The sequence below is a fragment of the Camellia sinensis genome, chromosome 7 (genome assembly GCF_055761805.1).
Source record: "Camellia sinensis isolate YWXY chromosome 7, ASM5576180v1, whole genome shotgun sequence".
NCBI lineage: Eukaryota > Viridiplantae > Streptophyta > Magnoliopsida > Ericales > Theaceae > Camellia > Camellia sinensis.
The window spans coordinates 182883332-182904113 of NC_138967.1; the positions used below are offsets into that span (position 1 = coordinate 182883332).

Consider the following 20782-nt stretch of genomic DNA (forward strand, 5'->3'; position numbering starts at 1 on the left):
AAATTTTATCCTGTGTTTTTTTCCCTTCACAATTATTGTATTTTTAAATTAAGTTTTGTAAAGGAGAATGCTTGATAAAAGTCATTTCGATACATTTGAGATTTTGTCTCCAAATGTGTATTTACACGGTGAAAGCACAAAAGCACTTTATGATTTTAAAGGACTTCTTAGATGAACATATACCAAACATTCATTTTCTCTAAAAAGTCAAGTTTTATGAAGTTCTTCTATAGAGTTGAATAGGAAATGCCACGAGAATACAAGGATCAAACTTTTCAAGAGCGAGTGAATTAGAAAGGTAACAAGCATATTAATCACCACCTTTTCTTTTCTTTTTTTGAAGGTGGTGTGAACTAAACTTCATTATTCCTGTCCTAAGTCCTAACTACCCAAGTTTACCTTGTCGTACACTAGAAGAAGTCAGCAAAGTGTGTATATTGAGGTTGCGCTAATTAAATATATAGGCTTTGTTTGGATTTCTATGTGATTAGTCTAACCAACACGTATCTAAAAAATGCTCAAAACAAACAAAATGCAAGAGCAAAACTTCAAATAAAGATGCATACATGACTTGTGCTTCAAAGATAGAAAAAAGAAAACAAGGTAAATAACAACACTAGAGAAATGAATGATTATGAGATAATATTCATTGAAATAGCAAACAATTGTGCATACAGCACTACCGTCACTTGTTTCATCAAAATTGCAATTAAATTGATTGCTTTCATATACACAAGGAATATTGGAGACCATATAAAGAAGAAAAAAAAAGTTCAGCATTATTAAGCAATTGACAACAAAAAAATTACGAAAAATCTTGATTTTTCCTTCCTTCTCTGCATTTCATTGTTGGTGTGTGAACATATCATCTTAACACATGCCAAACTTGATCTTCTTGTGTTGTGGTGGTATATGGAACTTTGGCTCTCTGGGTATAATGCAATGCTTCATCGTCCTGAAAATAACCCGAAACAAACAAGGGACATCGTTATGTTTACACCACTTATGCCAGTCAAATGATGCATTAGAAAACTTCTGGATTTGAGGTTTATTTTACAAAATTGGAGATCCAAACAACACCTGATCAATAAAATGTGCTGGAAAAGTTGAACCTACAGTAAGTGACACTGAGGAGAAAAAAATGTATATAAAAAAAGAAGAAAGAAAGCAATGTATACAAACTACATATTGCTTTTTAAGAATCGTTTGAAGGAGAGGGTCTATTTGAAGTCTTTAGTATGAGAAGTTATCTGGCAAGTTCAGCTTGCCGCGCCCACCAAAATAGACATGATATCTTCTTGTATGGAAAATAGAAACAAGTGGATCATATGTTTTTCTAATATTGAAAAGACACACCATGTGTCCTATAGGCCAAACCTACTAGATAATTTCTTTATTCAGTAGGTTTTTTGGTTATCCATATTCAAATGGAAAGCCATGTATAGCAAAAGAAGTTTTTAAAAATTCTGGATTTTATCTGTACCTTCTAGGGATGAAAGTCCTGTCGAAATAGGGCATGAGTTGAGCTCTTGGAATGAGCTCCTTTCTTAGTCTCCTGATTTCCTCTTCTTCTGCTAACTACAGGAGCAAAATCCAGCATGCACACATCTATCAGTAAACTACCAAGACTAATATCACCAAAACACACCCATAAGGTTTTTTCTATCATGTACCTTTTGCTGTCTTTCTCTTTTCTCCCTGTACTGTTCAATAAGGCTCATCTTGTCAGCCAGCTAATATGCAATCACAGAAGCAAAATTAAACGGTAATTCAATAAAGGGAATTTCATTATTGCCATGTAATATGCGCGAGAACGTGGAATCATGTAGATTCAGTGAATGATAAAGACTTTAGTAATGACACAATGCCTACTCTATATGTGATAGGTGAGTGCAGTTATGGTCATTATGTCCAAAACAACTGATTAATACATGAAAACCCTGAGTAAAAATATTTAAAGAAAGTTAAAAATGCATCTATTGGTCAAACTCAGCACGCTTCACAGCCCTCACATCGCTATGCAACACCAAATCAACCGGTCTTGTGATTTCTTTGACGACAGGTTTTACTAAGCACTGTAATACCATTGACCCACATCAATTCAAATGAACTTGGGAGAGTCCAGACATGCATATTAGGCTTATTACTTAAATTGTCGACTACGAGCATTTGGTAAAGCATGGCATAAAATAATTTAACCTGGCATTTTTGCACCGCAAAAGAATATATATATATATATATATAAATCCAGTAAGTTGCCATTTGGACATTCCCAATAACATTTCATTTTTTTCGAAAGTCGATAGCATTTGAAATTAAATGGAATTACCTCTGGCTCATCTGTTGTCCATGGGAGACCTTGTGCAATTGGTATCCGTTGCTTTTCCTCCTCCATCATCATTTGTTGTAATTTCTTGACGAATTCTTCCTCCTTGAATCTTCCCCTTTGCTGCAATAAAAATCAATCACCAAAATTAACATGATTTCAAGTAAACTGAGGCAAAGACAGAAGGATTTAAAAGCAAAAGTCAATTTCACAAAACCATAAACACACACCTCTGTGCGAAGCTTGAAGGGCTTTACTTTTGATCTAGCATTTCCTTTTCGATTTCCATTGCTTGGTTTGGGTTTTATTTTCTCACTGGAATTCAACCGTGAAGATTTACTGATTAAATTCTTGATTGGGTGATGCTTATTTGATGGAATGCCACAGCAATTGATTTGTCCCCAATCCTTGATTCTGTTGTTTTTTGAGACCGATCGTGGAAACTTTGGAGAAGATGTTTTGTTTGTATTCCCCTCGCCAACACGAGAAAATACAGAAATTAATTGTCGGGAAGAACTTTGATAGGACCTAAATGCCATACATTTAGCCATTCTCATTTAATTGACTACAATTAGAAAACACCTCAACAAAATTTACAATACAGCAAAGGTGAAGTACTTACAAATGGCTTATTTTGAACCAGTTATCATCACTGCAATGTAACAGAAGAAGATTACATTTGGATTCAAGATGTGGAGTCTTACAATTGACTTACAAGAAATGACTTTACAAGAAAACATGGAGGAACCATTTTTAGAACCAGTTGTAAAGAAACTCACTTGTCTTTGTATCCCGACGTGGCTTCTAGATCGAGATCTACCCACATGGGAGCTTCGATTTCATCCTATATGTGTGAAAATCAGCAGTAATATAACACCAGACTCTCTTGGAAATTAATACAAACACAAAAGACACATTTTAGATTCTCACAATTATTGGATTCAAAACAAGACAAAATGCAAAGTAGACATGATGAATATTTAAAACAAAAAGGAAGAGAGATGAAGGGGGAAAAATTATTGAAGGCTGGAAAAGAAAGAGGAAAAAGGGGGTCAATAGTATGAGATAAAAAAAGCAACATATTCAAAGCAATAATTAATCCCGAGAAGATCAAAACCCATCTTTAAACATGAACCCAAACAGACCAAGATCAAGAATCCATAACATATTGAAGTGAATATACCATTCCCAGATCAAAAAATAACCAATCAACAGGAAAAGAAAGAAAAAAAAACCTATAAATTTTTTTTCTTCAAAATCATAAGAAACACTAGTGAGTTCAATCATTTCCAAGATTCAAACCAACCAATAATCAATGCGGGTTGAGATTAGCGAATCAACACGTAAACCATGAAGAAAATGAAGAACTAGAAATTACCTGAAAAGCCCACTGATCGACTGGTTCAAGAACACTCTTCCTCGGAGGAGCAACTACTGTATCTCTGTTTTCGGCGATTTCTGGGTCTTGTGTCTACATATCCAACATGTTAGACTATCAAATGCTAGACAAACTTGTAACTTATAAGTAATAAATTATAATACTCATAACATAGAATTATATTCCGAAGTTATATATTCAGCTGGCATGGGCATTTCTCACCCTTGCATTTTATTTTTAATGTTTACATTAATGTTGTGCTTAGAGAAGAACACAGCTGCCAGAATTATAGATTATAATAGTATCAAACAATCATTAACCAAAAGAACATTAAGAATAATCATGATGAAATTGTAAAGGTTTTCCAAAGATCATAGCACAATTAACGAGAATCTCTAGACTAATTAAAATTTTAAAAAAAGATAAAAATAATATGCACAGAAGCATCTGGAAAGTGAATTGCCTTGCTAAATCGTACTGACATAAAATCAGCCATGAATGAAAGAATTTTTTATTGTGAGAAGATTTTCAAATGATTTGAGGAGCATTTGAATGATAAATAACACAAGTTCATTTTCCCATATAATCAACATTTGCAATGCATGAAAGTAAATGGAAAGGATGTCTTACACCCATCTATTGTACATGTGCACTTCACATCTAACAAGCCCCTGCCTCACCAGGTGCACCTTTTGTCTTTCATATCTCTGTCTGTGAAAACAAAAATGCATGTCCCCATCCAACCAAATACAAGTGCCTCACAGAATCGAGAGAAGGAGCAGCAATAAAAGCATACAACTAAAAAGAGGTTGACTAAAATTTCAAAACCAGTGAGAATATCCATCCAAGAAAACAGGTCTTTTTTTTTGTTTTCTAATCTCTTTTTTTTTTTGGTAAGCAAGCAATTATGAAGCTTCAGGTGGTTTTTAAATAGATTTACTAAAGGACATCACAATTTTGACAAGAGAACCTTGAGGCGTACATCAGGAAATTCATCTTTCAGAAGGGAAAGGAATATTGACAGAAGCTGCTCAATTGTTGCATCCTGCATTAACCACCGAACCAAAGTTTAAAAGTTAGCTGCAGTCAGTGCAGCATTAACAAAACTGCATTTTTATATAAATAAGAAATCAGAATATATTGCACAAACAAAACCACCCACACTTCAGCAATCGCGTACACAATATTTTGTTCCCCACAAAAAAAAAAAACAAAAAAAAATACTAAATGATAGACCACAAAGAATTTTGAGGTAATACATGAGAAATTTAACAAACTTCATAACACTCAAAACATAAATGCCAACCTACAAATGTAGATATTTATAGCAATAAAATAAAACCGCAAACTCAAAAGATGAACAGATTAAAACACACAACTGCAAGTGTGATGGAAGATGAAATTTACTCAACCATATCTGTTTCATATAAATATAAGTCAAAGGCGATGGTGATATCAACAATTTAAATCCACCAAATGCCAATCTATAAAATGTAGTTAGATAAAGACAAACCTTCTGAGATTTTGATCAGAGGGTGCCACAAGTACATATAAAATCAAAATAAAAAGGAAAAAACCTCAGATGTTTGTACCAAGTGCTGTTTGGTAATATAAAAAACATTCAATGTTGCTAAATCTATAGATAGTGTCAATGAAGAACAAAATATCATTTTGTAAGGGGGAAAAAAGTAAGGAATAATAAAATATTGAACCATCTTTGTAGAATGACAACAACATCCAAGTCAAGGCACTAATTAATCACTTCAGCAACCCTACAAGTGGTCAGACTGACCTGGAACCAAGTAGGCAAGTACAAAATAAAGCAACACAAAAACATACATATTGGTGAAAGGTTTCTAATGCTTTAGTAAAACAATGCCCTCCCCATTATTTGCAGCTGGCAGCACATTTACTACAACTAAAAGATTTAAATCGTTTCTCACAATTAGTTTCTCCGACAAAATTTAATCAACATGGCCATTAAAAAAATCCAAAGTATGCATCGTTATATTTTACCTTTGCATGCACAAATTAGAAACTAATGAATGCCTCCCTAACCGGAGTTAATGAATAAGACTTTCTACAGGAAATTCTTACCTTTCCTAAGATAGGAGCCATTCCCATTATAACTGAAGCCAAAGCAGAGCGAACATGCTGAGAAGAATCTGACGACAATTCCTACAAAATGTTGTTGCCAAGTGATAAGACACAAGACATTAATGGCACAATGGGTAAGGAGTAGGTCCACAAACAAACAAGAAAAATTTCGTATGCATGATCATTTGTGCATGTGAAAACAGAGAGAGGGAGAGATATGCACCTTTACACAGGGAACAATGTGCTGAATAGCAAGTTCGGGATTAAGAATCTTTTAAAACTTGGTGACTTTGCCAGCAGCTGCTATACGTACTTCAGCTTCATTATCTCTGTAAACTCAAAAAAATATACAGAATATGCAGCGGATTAAAATGATCAGATTATACCTTCTTGATGATAGAACCTTCTTGGATAAATCACGTGCTTCCAGGAAACTTCTTGATGAACCAACCCAGCAGTGGAGTGATATCACAGATGGAATATCACCCACACTAACCACAGTGTCAAAGACTTGATCGTTGTGTATTTTTGGGAGAGAGTCAGAATGTGGGTAGAAAAACAGACTACGTTGTTTTTCCTCTTTCACAGATTACCCATAACCATATCAGATATTTAATATATTATAATATCTATCCATATCAGTTAAGATACAGATAATATCTAATATATATTATATCTATCTATATCAGTTCAAACTGATAACGTCTGTTTCAAGAGTGGTTATCCTAAATAGGTTTGATTTCAAAATCAAAACCTATTTGGATAAGGATCAAATGTTAAATTTAAATGGTCATGCCACATGGGCGCCCATTACTAACATCTCCCACTCGCACATGAGTTGGCATGACACTGCCACATCTCTATCTCAATCTCCCCAAAAACGAACAATCTCATACTAGCCAATGCACCGTGCGACCGCTGAGAACACCTGCAAGTGGGAGCTCTATACTAGAAACTCAACATGAGTCAGTATAGAGACATCAACCCAAAAAGAACAGAAATAGTGTCTCATGTACCCAGACCCATCTAGCTACATCAGTCCAAAAACATCTCTAATCCCTCAAAGAGCATGTTTGACTCTCCTAGGTCCCGCATTATATTCACACCCAATCAGCATCCTATTAAAGAGCGATGTGAGTTGTCGACAGTGAATATAGAGCAGAGATGTAGAACTAGATGATCTTCCCTTCACCCTCATATCATTCAATTTGAAATTGACCGCTTTCCCAGTAATGTCCCTTAAAGCCGAATCATACATGACCGCAGGCAACATACCAAAGTAGCTGAACATCAACTCCTCATCTTATGACATAGTCAAAGGTCACAAAAAGGCACAAAGTGAAGTCATTTAGGAAAAAATGACTTTTAGGACTCACACGGTGAAGAAGCAAGGATCCATTCTTTCACCTCGCTAACGGGTCGATAAGCACATGCAGTATGAATGCATGTTATAGTGGAGTTACTCTTCTAAAGAGTGATGTTAAACTCACACACCATACAGATCTTAGTCTAGTCGCTCTTAAGCGCACGAGTCGCTTCCTAGCGTCTAACTCGAATTCTCTATTTGCTCGCCTCTCAGGCATCAAATGAGATCTCGCATCTGGCTATCCATAACAGACATATCATGGAAAAGTGGGTACTCTCATATCCATGGCCGGTCTCTAACAAGACCTCATCTTGGCTCCAACCAAGGCGACATAGCTAGTGGATAATTTTAGCTTCTAGTCTCATCCTTACTCGCTACCCAGCGCTAAGGGCGATTGCTCGTGTGAGTGAGCCAATCTTGCCTGCTAACATCAATTTAATTGTTTTGTGTATGCTAATTCACAAACCATTACTAAAAGTAGTAAACATAAATGTGTGATAGAAACAAGTATGAATACTAATGGCATTAATATCCCCAAAAAAAGAGTTCAACTGAATACACATAAAAAATCACCACCTACGTAGTCCTAAAGCCCTAACATGAGTAAGATAAGCATCTCTAGCAATGGGCTTAGTCAAAGGGTCCGCAACCATGCGACTTGTAGGGATGTGCTCCAGGATCACTTCTTTCTGCGCCAAAATATCTCTGATAAAATTAAACCTCACATCAATGTGTTTGGTTCTGCCATGGTATTTAGGATCCTTAGCGTAAGCGAGTGCAGCCATGCTGTCACAATGGATAGTCACAGGATCTGAAGTGTGTGTGACAACATCCAAATGCTGAAGGAATCTCCTCAACCACACGGCTTCCTGAACGACAGATGAACAAGCCACAAACTCAGCCTCCATGGTCGATAAGGCGATGCAGGATTGCTTCTTACTGCTCCAAGAAATAGCACCATCGCTAAGCATGAAAGCATATCCTGAAGTAGACTTACGCTCATCTAGGTCTCCTCCCCAGTCAGCATCACAATAGCCAACTAGATGTAGATCTGAACTCTGGTAGCAAAGTGTGTAATCTGCAGTTCCTCTAAGATATCGTAATATCCTCTTAACTGCTTTCCAATGAGCTGGTCCTGGGTTGGATTGGTAACGACTCACCAATCCGACTGCATAACAAATGTCAGGACGTGTACACATCATAGCATACATTAAGCTTCCAACAGCATTTGCATAGGGAACACGGGCCATCTTTTCATTTTCTTCTTGAGTCTTAGGACCCATATCAAGGCTTAGGATCTCGCCTTTTGCAACAGGAGTGTCAATGGGTTTGCAGCTCTGCATCTGGAACCGCTCTAGAATAGTCTTAATGTAAGTCTCTTGAGACAAACCAAGAAGTCTCCTAGAGCGATCCCTAAGGATCTTAACACCGAGCACATAACTCGCCTCACCCATGTCCTTCATTTCAAATGTAGAGAACAACCACATTTTAGTGGCGACAATCATCTCCTTGTCATTTCCAGCCAATAATATGTCATCTACATATAATGACAATATCAGAAAAATGTCCTTGGACCGCTTAACGTACACACAGTGATCTTCATCAATCATCGTAAACCCATTTGAAACAATGGCTCGATGAAATCTCAGATTCCACTGTCTGGATGATTGCTTTAAGCCATAAATAGATCGTTGAAGCTTGCAAACTTTGCGCTCCTGACCTACTGCCACAAAGCCTTCTGGTTGATCCATATAGATCTCTTCATCCAATTCTCCATTGAGAAATGCAGTTTTAACGTCCATCTGATATAGCTCTAAGTCCAACTGAGCTACTATGGCCAGGATTAGGCGAATAGAGGCAAACCTTACAACTGGTGAAAAAGTTTCCTCATAGTCCACACCCTCTCGTTGGGTGTAACCTTTCGCCACTAGGCGAGCCTTATACCTTTCTATGGAACCATCCGCCTTGCGCTTGATTTTGAGAACCCATTTGTTCCCGATAGTCTTGCGCCCTAGCGGCAAATCAACCAAGTCCCAGACATGATTTTTCTTCATAGACTCTATTTCTTCTTCCATTGCAGTACTCCATTCTTTACTAGCAGGGGATGAGAGAGCCTCTTTGAGATTCTTAGGCTCCATCTCATCACTCGGAGCAATCATGAATGCTTCCCCTTCAATCTCAAAACGACGACGGGGTATAGCTCCACGTTTGCTTCTACGTAGTTGAGAATCCTGAGAATCCTCATCCATTGGATCTAATCCATGGGTAGGTAGATCGCTCCCACTGTCCCTAGGAGCTTGAGGAATTATTTCCTCATTCTCTACTAAGCTACTAGGTGCGCCTTCAAGTAGATCCTCCATCTCGTAGAATTCTACTTCTCTGGTTACCTCACCTCTGCTAGGGAAATCCTCCTCTAGGAAATCCACATCTCGCGACTCAATTTCAGTCACACTTCTATCCGGATGCTCCCCAACAAACACATAGCCCTTAGAATGCTCACTATAGCGAATGAAGATACACTTCTTTCCTCTAGGGCCCAACTTCCCAAACTTATGAGAAGCGTTGTGTATGTAAGCTGCCGAACCCCAAGGCCGCAAATTGCCCAAATCAGGCTTTTTGCCAGTCCACATCTCATATGGGGTGGAAGGAACTGATTTGGAGGGCACACGGTTAAGGACGTAGGCAGCAGTCAACAAAGCATCTCCCCAATAAGAAATTGGAAGATTAGCTTGCGCCATCATTGATCTAACCATGTCAAGCAATGTGCGATTCCTTCTCTCCGCTACACCATTTTGTTGCGGAGTCCTAGGAATTGTCAATTGCCTGATAACTCCTTTTTCCTCACAGAGCACTTTAAATTGCTCAGATAGATACTCACGTCCTCGGTCAGTCCTTAGAGCTTTAATGCTCTTGTCTAATTGATTCTCAACCTCATTAACATACCGTCTAAAGCAATCCAATGCTTCTGACTTGTGAGAAATCAGATAAACATGACCAAAACGTGTGCAATCATCTATAAATGTGATGAAATAGGGGGCTCCATGCCTTGCCCTCACATTCATTGGTCCACATATATCAGAATGAATAAGTTGCAATGGGATAGATGCCCTTATGGCTTTCCCAAATGGTTTTCTTGTTGCCTTTCCAGCAAGACAGTGCTCACAAGTAGGCAAAGTGACTCTAGCGAGTGGGCCTAAAAGACCTTCTCTAGCCAATCTAGTCATCCTGTCTTGCCCTATGTGGCCTAATCTAGCATGCCATCTCATAGAATCATTATCACAAAAAGATGCAATATTAGAAATAGAGCCATTGGCATTTTTATTGATACTAGAATCATCCACATCCAAAACTAAAAAACCATCTGAAAGATAACCAAAACCATAAAAAATTGTTCCCAAATAAATGCTAACACCATTATTCTCAAAACAAAAGCTAAAACCAAGGCTCATCATGCTAATAACTGAAACTAAGTTTCGCCGAATATCCGGAGCATAAAGAACATCATGAAGATACAAGGTGCGCCCTCGTCGCATTTCCAGCTTGAATGTGCCTATGCCAAGCACCTCCACACTGGACTCGTTCCCCATGTAAACTTTTCTGCTCCCAGCAGGTACTCGACGATACTCAACGAACCCTACTCTGTCCCTCGCGATGTGGTCTGTTGCTCCGGAGTCTACAACCCAAAAATGAGGAGAATGAGCAATTAATGCTTGACTAGACACAAAGCATTGAATGCGAGAAATTAAGTAAGGGAGTACCTTCTTCTGCTCAGGGCAATCCCGAGCGAAGTGTCCTTCTTTGTTACAGTTAAAGCATGTCAATTTAGCCTTTGCCTTCTTACCACCTCTCTTGCCCCTACGCTTGAAATTTCTAGCGCCATTGGGCTTAAGCGCAGCCGCTGCTTGCTTCTTGGGGGCACCTTTTGCTTTTCCACGTTTGAACTGAGAAGTCCTACGTGAGCTTGACTCAACCACCATAGCAGAACCATCAGACTTAGCCGCCTCAAGGCGCTCAGCCTCTAGCTCCAAATGACGCGATATGTCTTCGAATGTTTTCACACTCTCATTATGCATCATGTTCTGCTTCATCTGCTCCCAAGAATTTGGCAGAGAGCGTATCACAGCCTGTACTTGCTGCTCTTAAGTCAAATTATGCCCAGCAGCCGCAAGCTCACGTATCATGGCTGACATGACTCTCAAATGCTGCTTCATCGAGTGATGCGCCCTTTTCTGATATGAGTCAAACTTCATAGTCAGCCCACGTAGCTTTGCCAAAGAGGTAATACCAAACTTTTGCTTGAGAGCTTCCCACATCTCAAATGCAGTCGGGCAATGCTCAAACTCACTAATCAAGTCGTTGTGCATGCTGCTTAACATAGTAAAGCGCGCACATCGATCTTTGTTACGCCAAGTCTGAAAGGCTTCAAGATCACGACGATGTTGAGCTGTATTGCCCTGCTCTGGCTCAACCATCACTTGTTCAAGTGTGGTCAACACCTCTTGCTCATTGAGGAGGTATTGGATCTTACGGCGCCATATGTCATAATTGTCGCCATCCAATTTCTCTCCCTTAGTTAAGTCTGCCACCACTGACTTAGCAGCCATTTCTACATACAGAGTAAATAAAATGCGCAGGGGATATTAATGATAGCAACACAAAACAAAATATTTTGCAGCAAAAAGAATCTAAATTAAATAATGATAATTTTACACATGTCTCAAGATCGAAAATTTGCTATGCTCGTAATCATCTCTTGCGCCTCTAGTGATAATTATCAAAATTTAATTTCATTCCATGCGCAAAAAATAATCAAACAATCTCCCACTATCTATGGCATATACAAAGCATGATAAATTCCATACAATAGCATCTCAATATAAATTTGCAAACAACTCATGCTATATTTATTTAATGATGGAATTCAAATAAATAAATAAATAAATAATCATGCTTTAATTGCAACATATTAAAAAACCAAAAAAAATTGTATTTAATATGCAGATTATGCCATAATTAAAGTGTACATCATTTTTTGAAATTTTCTGGAATTTTCTGAAATTTTCTGGAATTTTAAATAACTAATTAAACACACATAAAATTAGAAATAAAAAATCCAGAAACTAGTAAACAGAAACAATATTCAGATTATGCCATAATTAAAATGTACATTGTTCTGAAATATTCTGAAATTTTTCTGAAATATTCTGGAATTTTAAATGACTAATAAATACACATAAAATTAGAAATAAAAAATCCAGAAACTGATAAAATGAGACAATATTACCAGTAAATCATAAAACCTTTCAGAAGCCTACAATAAATATTTCAGCCCCAGAAAATTATTTATGCAATACCAGAATCATTTTAAAGCATAAAAAATGAATTATTAACACAGGAAAAATAATTTATATTTTCTGAAAATTTTCAAAATTTTACAGAATGTAGAAAAATTAATTCTGAGTCTAACAGTATAAGCCACGCATAAAACAAATATGTAATGAATTAATTATGATCATTTAACGCAGTTCAGAATTAAAAACAAAACAAACAGTGCCTAATCGCCAGCAGCCAAGCCAGCCGAGGAAAACGGCGCGGCTCAGCACGCGGCTCGGCTCGAGGCTCGGCTCACGGCTCGGCTCACGGCTCAGCGCGCGGCTCGGCTCGCGGCTCGGCTCGCGGCTCAGCGCGCGGCTCGGCTCGCGGCTCAGCCCACGGCGCGCGTGCGTGGCGCGGAGGGCCCGCGCGTGACTGCGCCGCTGACGCGCGCGTGAGAGCGCGTGCAAGCGCGTCGGGTGAGCAGCTGGCGCGTGGAGGCGCGTGGCTGCGCGTGGAGGCGCGTGGAAACGGTCCACTGCGTCAGGTGGCGCGTGCAGGCCACGCGCCGCCTTCCAGGGTGTTTTCTGGTCCGATTTTTGTACTGCCGGACTCCTTTTTTCAAAATAAAACTATTTATGATATGAAAAAAGGTATTAATGAACATAAAAAAAATATTTTTATGCTCCTAATCAGAAAAAAAATTTTTTCTACAAATATTCATGTGTATAATATATACATATTCATATAAAAGTATACACATGAGGAAAACACGAAAATATCCATTAACAGGCTCTGATACCAATGTAAACTCAAAAAAATATACAGAATATGCAGCGGATTAAAATGATCAGATTATACCTTCTTGATGATAGAACCTTCTTGGATAAATCACGTGCTTCCAGGAAACTTCTTGATGAACCAACCCAGCAGTGGAGTGATATCACAGATGGAATATCACCCACACTAACCACAGTGTCAAAGACTTGATCGTTGTGTATTTTTGGGAGAGAGTCAGAATGTGGGTAGAAAAACAGACTACGTTGTTTTTCCTCTTTCACAGATTACCCATAACCATATCAGATATTTAATATATTATAATATCTATCCATATCAGTTAAGATACAGATAATATCTAATATATATTATATCTATCTATATCAGTTCAAACTGATAACGTCTGTTTCAAGAGTGGTTATCCTAAATAGGTTTGATTTCAAAATCAAAACCTATTTGGATAAGGATCAAATGTTAAATTTAAATGGTCATGCCACATGGGCGCCCATTACTAACAATCTCGAAGTAAGCACATATATGCAAGAACCAAATCCATCCTTAAATAGTAATATGATCACATCAATTAAACATTTCGAAAAAAAAAAAGAGCAAGGAGAGCCACTACTGAAACACCAAGACATAAATAAGACTCAAACTTAAAGAAAACAGGCAAAACACTACATATATGTACGTGTCTATGTTATTAGTGATAAACAAGACCAATAATATAAGTATACATAGCTATTAAATTCTTTCAAGACTGCCCAAGATGGTACATGATCACATCGTGAGTAGAATAAAATGTAAGTGAAGTCAACCTGACAAAACAGAATGAGAGCTATGTGTAGCCAACATAAGGAAATATTTACAATAGATAAAATACCTGGTAGGTTCAGGCCCCATAGCTTCACAAAGTTCGTATAACTGATTTGCGACCATGTAGCGGACACACCAAGACTTAACATCATAACCAAGGTGTGAAGAGGAGCCCACACTGGATTATTTCTCATCCATCTGATCTGAGTCCTGCGGTATCGCAAGAAGCTTCTCGAAGGCCTTAACCAAATGCATCACTCTTCCAGACCCAGGTTCAGGCACACTCTCTCTTGCTTCTTCCAACAATTTCGCTCTCCTTCTCTTGATATTCAAACTACCTATTTCAGATGGCAAAAGCCCACTGGTGCGATTAACTGTTTGACTAGATACATTCAACAACTTCCGATGTTGTTGCTCACCACTTTCAAATGTAATCATGCTTGCTGATTTGCTCTCAACTTCCTTAATTGCTGCAGGAATCGAACACATTTGACATAGGAAATTAATAACAGTGAATGAAATGAAAATTACAGGCAAATAGCAATATACTAATACCCACAAGCAGATACTAATATACTATCTAATCACAGAGGAGAACCTGAAAGTCGAAAGCTATCGCAAATAAGAACCAAGAATAACATCATCGTCTGAAGAAATGTCGAAAGAAGCATCATCTTCTGAAGGAACATCGAAACACCGCAAATAAGAAGCAAGAAGATCATCTTAAACAATAAGAAATTCTCCATAGCGTATGAATATTGTACGTGTATGCGAGTATATAAATTCCACTGAATACTGTACGTGTATGCGAGTATATATATATGCATTTAGATATATAAATATATATATATATATATAGAGAGAGAGAGAGAGAGAGACATTGCAAAGAGGAATTTCGAATTTCAGGATCAATGAATAAGGAAAGAGAGAGAGAGAGAGAGATTGCAGAGAGGAATTCCGAATTTCAAGATCAATGAATAAGGAACGAGTTAATTTTTTTAGTATTTGATTTTAAATTAAGGAATTACCGAATTTCAAGATCAATGAATAAGGAATGAGTTAAATTTTGGAAAAATTACTCATAAATCCCATTTCGGTAAAGGTTGCTCTAGTTAGTCCTAAGTGTTTTTTCTTAAACCATTTAGTCCTTTTTATTTTTGGTATAATATATATTTTTGATATATTGTATATGGAATTTACATTTTTACCCATATTGATTTTATTTTGTAGGTCTCCCAATCTCTCCACCACCCAAATCCCAAATTCTTTCCCCGACGAACCCAACTCTGCCTTCTACGACCACCTCATCGACGGCGCTGGCCGCCAAAAGGACTTCGCCACCGTCCTCAGCCTCCTCAACAAGCGTTCACGAGACGGTTTCTTCAACACCACCAACACCTTCAATTTCATCTCCAGCGACCTCTCCCAAACCCTAGTCTCTCTCGACAGAGGCTTCACCAGAAAGAGTGCCTTTGACGCACTCGTATCTCGTCTCTCCCGCTTGGGCCGACCTCTCCATCCTCGACGACCTCTCCCAAACCCTAGCCTCTCTCGACAGAGGCTTCACCAGAAAGAGCGCCTTCGACGCACTCGTCTCTCGCCTCTCCCGCTTGGGCTGCCCCGACGAAGCCCTCCGCGCGACGATGGCGATGATGTTTAATGTTCACAATGTTGATGATTAATGTTTGATGATGTTTGATGTTCACAATGTTTGGTGAATAATGTTAAAGATATAGTTGATATTGATGTTCATGATGTTTGATGATCAATGTTGATGATGTTGATGATGTTTGATGAATAATGTTGATGATGTTTGATGTTCACAATGTTGGTGATATAGTAAGCTTGATGATGATTAATGATGATGATGATGTAGTTGATATTGATGTTGTTGATGTTTGATGATGTTCACAATGTTTGATGATGTAGTTGGTGTTTGGTGATGTTGATGATGATGTTGATGATGTTTGATGACGTTGCTGATGTTTGATGATGTAGTTGATGTTGTTGATGTAGTTAATGTTGTTGATGTTTAGAAAGGAGGGAAATCATAAAAAGGCCTATAGTAAGCTTTTTGGGTAATTTTGTCATTACAACATTAGTAAAAATTTACATTTGCCCTCCATCAAAAAATATTACGTGTTAAATAAATGGGTATATACGTAATTAACATTCAAATAGGACTTATTAGTCTATAAAATAAAAGGTAGGACCAAATGGTTTAACAAATTAAGATTTGGGATTTATTGGTGTTTTGTCCTTAAATTTTTTAGTATTTGATTTTAAATTAAGGAATTAGTAACTATTTGATTAAAGAATTAGTTAATTAAGGAATGTTTTACTATTAGTTACTATTTTTTTTTTGGTAAACACTATTAGTTACTATTTGATTAAGGAATTTTTTACTATTTAATTAAGGAATTAGTTAAATTTTTTACTATTTGATTTTAAATGAGTAAAAATTTGTTTTGATATGGGTTATTCCAATCTTTCATTAAATTTCATCAAAAGTTTTTAAAAAATTACTTGTTCATCTTAAATTTTATTATTCTCTCCATCCCACTCAAAATATAAGTCTTTTTTAAAAAAAATTAAGGAATAAAATAATATAAATTTGTTATTTTATCTTCTTTTTTTTAAATTTATTAAGGGAAAATTAGTCTAGGGTCCCTCTCCCACTTTTTGTAATGGAAGAGATCCACAAAATTATTTTTTAATGTCTAAGGTCCCTAAACATATCACAGAGAAATTTAACCTTACCAAACCCTTCCCGATCACAGACACACCCCAGAAGTCAAAAAAATCCTCAATGAATAATCAATGCCGGCAACCAACTACACCTTAAGAGATGTACTCACCATCGGTAAACATGAAGAGCCACGCTTCATCTTCATCCACCTAAACACAACCAGCCATGATCAGTGAACCCCCAGAACAGGGGAAAAAAAACCTTGAAGCTTAGCCACACCTATGTCTCTCTCTCTGCCATGTATCTGCTTCGCAATTTAGAGCTTCGAGAAAAGACAATTTGTCCAGGATGCACTATCTATTAGTGGAGACCACAGATCCATATCCATAGCCAGCAGATATGAGGGTGAGAGTCTAAGGACCAAAAGTTGCATATCCAAGTACAGATCCTATAGAAGCTAAGATATAAGCATAGCCAAGACCAGTAAAGCCAGTAGCTTTAGATCGAGAGCCGGAATAGTACCCTACAGGACAATACCCTACGGGACAAAATGCTACAGGACTTCCTTAGTTACATATCAAGTTCCGGCTCCAAGAGGTGAAGATCCAAACCAGAGATGGATCAACCCAATTTTCTCTGAAGTAGAACACTAAAAAATCAGAGAATTTCTCTGGACCAAACCAGAGAATTTCTCTGGATCAACCCAATTTTCTCTGCAGAGTACTAGTTCAACCCAGAGAATTTCTCTGGACCAAATCAGAGAATTTCTCAGGACTAACCTAATTTTCTCTGCAGAGCACTAGTTCAACCCAGAGAATTTCTTTAGACCAACCTAATTTTCTTTGAAGCAGAGCACTAGTTTAATCTAGAGAAAATTTAGTCCAAATCAGAGAATTTCTCTGGACCAACCCAATTTTCTCTGAAAACAGAGCACTAGTCCTTATCGTTGTCCAGAGAAATTTGAAATTTTCTCTGTGATGTATCCAGAGAAATTTGGAATTTTCTCTGCGATTGGTCTAGAGAAATTCTCTGGATCGAATTTTCTCTGGATCGAATTTTCTCTGAATTGATGTTGAAGGACCTTAGACATTATAAAAATATTGAGTGTCCTTTATGCTATAAAATCATAATACCAAGGACCTTAAAAAAAAACCCCATTTATTAACAACATAAAAGTGCAATTATGATAATTGATATTTCCTAAAAAATGTATTGTACTATCAAAAGAGTAATTTTGAAAAATTATTTTTTTTAAATGTAATAATTTTATTACTAAAAAAAATTAAATTCTCCAAATAGACTATTATTTTGGGACGGAATCAAATTAAAAGGAAAAAACTTATTGAAAATTTAGTGTCTGTTTGGGATAGTCTATAAAAAACAAAAGGCCAAAAAATTACTAAAAAAGTATCCAAAAAAAAAAAAATACAAGCAAAAATTGTACCCTTCAGTTATAGTACAAGCTCATGTGTGGGGGCCCGTGGGATACTTTTCATATATCTTATGAAAAAACTTAGATATATATTTATCGAACTTGAGGGTACTGTTGGGCCCGTGAGGGGCCACCACGAGTCCCGTTTCGATAATCCGAACCGTTCAATGTGTAGAAATTGTCGAGTAATATATGTCTGTAAAAAATCACGTTGATCGGATATCGATAGCTATGTGATCAAATTAGATTTTTTTCAGCCGTTTATTTTTTATCGTACATTTTTTTACAAAACTGATTTGATCACATAGCTATCGATATCCGATCAACGTGATTTTTTACAGCCATATAGAACTCGACGAGTTCTACACATTGATCGGTTCGAATTATCGAAACAAGTCCCGTGAGTACCCTCCAGTTCAATGAATATATATAAGGAAGCTTCATCCTATATATATATATATATATATCTTCTGAAGGCACCATCTCATTTCAAAGCAATCCGTACTTGTTCCTTAGAGCATCAATGTCAGTACGCATAGGGCATAGGGGTACTACGGTAATTTTGCTATTTTATACAATATTTTAATACACATTTTTTCGTAAAAAATCAAAAAGTTATCTCAAACAACCATATTTTTTTCTCTACTTTTTTATCCAAAAAGTCAAAAAGTGCACTTATATAGTTCATCCCAAACAATTAATGAAAGATTTGGTTCATCCTTAATTTGACAAAAAAATTGGCTGTGTCTGGAGAAGCTCTCTAAACACATTTTCACCAATTGATTTCAGTATGGTATTTGTTTTGAGTTTTCAAATTATAAATTCCACACCCATTTTTGAAAACTCCTTTCTAGGTGGGAAAATTTGGCTAACCCAGTGTCTGGCCGATTGATCGGAACAGTGTTCGGTTTGTTTGTTTTTTTTTTTTTTTTGCACCTGTTATTTTTATATTTTAAATAAAAAATATTTCTAGAATTTTTAAATTTTTTTTATGAGCTTTTAATAGGATTTTGGGTTATGTGTTTGGTTATGAGTTTTAAGTTTTTGAATTAAATATATATCACATTATTCGTTTCAAACTCAATTCAAAACTCTTTTCAAAACTCATAACCAAATAAATTTTTCACACTCAAATTATAATTCCAAAACTCAGAAACTCAAAATACACCTCTATTCTCAAATCATATTTAGAAAATTCTACCAAACGCTACGATGATTTTTTTCCCTTTTTTTTTTGACAAAATAAATTATTTTATTTAGAAAAATCACAAAATCAAGAGAGTAATTCCCCTTAAAACTCCATGTCCACCATAGTTTTTTAAAAATTGACTGTTGTGCCTCCTTACAACAGTGACTATAGGGGTGTAAAAATGGTCTGCAGCCTATCGGCGGCCCGAAGCCCGCCCACGGCCTGAGATGGGCTCGGCCCGTTTAGGCCCTCTTGGGCCTAGGCCTGAGCCCAGCTCGAGCCCCTAGGCTAGGGCCTGGGCTATCATTTTGAAGCCCGGCCCTGCCCGTGGCCCAGCCCATCGACCCGCTTAAGGCCTGGCCCGAAGCCCAGGCCGCCTAAGGTCCAGTGTATTTTTTAGTGGAAAATAATAAGCGTTTGGTAAAAAAAAATTTTAAAATTTTTTAAAAAAAGACCAGGCTTGCCCAACCTCCTTTTCGGGCCACCTAACATTGCTCGAGGCTCGGCCCATTGGCTCGTCCAAGGCCCAAATACCTCTGGGCCTGGGCTTATTTTTTGGCTCATGGCCCGGCCCGGCCCGAGCCAAATTTTGGCAGGAGCCCTCGAGGCTCAACATGGACCGGACGGGGCCAGATTTACATCCCTAAGTGACTATCATGTTTTGTGACTATTATGCGGCTATAAGAACTTATTTTGTGACTCGTTTTAATAATTTGAATCATTTTTTTAAAATACAAATAATAGAATATATTTGTAAAAAATTAAATTAATTGGATATCATTAACTCTTTCATCCACTCACATTTGTATTCAGTTTTATAATTCAAATCACATTTGTCATTTATTGTTTAGATGCAAATGCAATTCGATGAAATAGTTAACGATATCCAATCAATATGATTGTTTGCAAATATGTTCTAGTCAATATATTCTAAAAAATGAACGGTTTGGATTATCAAAACGGGTCCTAAAATGGGTCCATATATCTCCACAACAGTTATTGTTGTGCCTCCCGCATAGCAGTCACCTCTTCTCCTAATTTTCAAGACTATATTTTGCAAGTCTTGTGGGACCTTATGATGGTGATTTGAATGGTTTATATGGTAGGTTTTCAAGAGAAAAACATATGTGCAAAAAAAATCAATTTGATCGAAGATCAATTGACACACTAATTAATCTTGTTTTGTTTTATAAAATTGATAGTAAATATAATTTTATTTAGGGTGATCTAAATAAATATACATTTTAATTTTTTATGAAAAGATGTGTAGAAAAATAGAGAGGTGATGTAATTCAAATAAGTGCACTTATGTAAATAAGTGCACTTATATTGTAGATGCCAAACAATTCATTTTATAAAATAAAATACAATAAATTAATGGGGCATTTACATGCAAGTT

The 20782-nt window shown here is 36.9% G+C and overlaps 1 pseudogene across 1 annotated transcript; it reads right to left on the minus strand.

Moving 5' to 3' along the window:
* Positions 1 to 621: 621 nt before the first annotated feature.
* On the minus strand, positions 622 to 14819 carry LOC114278668 (microtubule-destabilizing protein 60-like; annotated as a pseudogene). The gene is made up of 12 exons (XR_014336847.1): positions 14672 to 14819; positions 14296 to 14543; positions 5802 to 5882; positions 4675 to 4749; positions 3705 to 3797; positions 3106 to 3170; positions 2557 to 2854; positions 2330 to 2449; positions 1983 to 2075; positions 1674 to 1739; positions 1484 to 1578; positions 622 to 955 (listed from the first exon to the last, which is right to left on the minus strand). The product of XR_014336847.1 is annotated as a microtubule-destabilizing protein 60-like (transcript).
* Positions 14820 to 20782: the final 5963 nt, after the last annotated feature.